This window comes from Monopterus albus, unplaced genomic scaffold (genome assembly GCF_001952655.1).
Source record: "Monopterus albus unplaced genomic scaffold, M_albus_1.0 scaffold569.1, whole genome shotgun sequence".
NCBI classification, from domain to species: domain Eukaryota; kingdom Metazoa; phylum Chordata; class Actinopteri; order Synbranchiformes; family Synbranchidae; genus Monopterus; species Monopterus albus.
This window is the reverse complement of record NW_018128449.1, coordinates 60,278-60,624: the sequence shown is the minus strand read 5'-3', so window position 1 is coordinate 60,624 and position 347 is coordinate 60,278. Positions and strand designations below refer to the sequence as shown.

Sequence of the window (347 nt, the reverse complement as noted above, 5' to 3'; positions counted from 1 at the left end):
CGGGAGTGAGCGGAGAGGTAGGATTGGTTCAGGCTGTGTTTACCGGGCAGTGTGGGTGGGTGTGTGTGTGTTGGGGGCGTGCGGGCTTGACACGCCATTTGACTCGTAAACAACAGGAAACAAACAGAAGCGGGATAATCCTCCTCAGTCCGGCTCCTTGAGTATCTGTGGATCCTCTCCAGCTCCTCGCCTCCCGGCTGCGTCTCTTTCCGTCTGGAGAACTTGTCTGCTCGCTGTGTCGGTGTCTTTCCTCGTCCCGGTTTGGTTGTAGTTGAGTTTGGAGCCCGGAGCCGCGGACTGGTCGACTTCCCCCGGCAGACCACGGTGGACACATTCGGGAACTTCTC

At 58.5% G+C, this 347-nt stretch overlaps 1 protein-coding gene across 1 annotated transcript in view; it reads left to right on the top strand.

The window, feature by feature from the left end:
- The window catches only part of LOC109953179 (myocyte-specific enhancer factor 2C), a gene marked incomplete at its 3' end in the record, with an annotated part of 27,834 nt that overhangs the window by 3,111 nt on the left and 24,376 nt on the right, over positions 1-347 (top strand).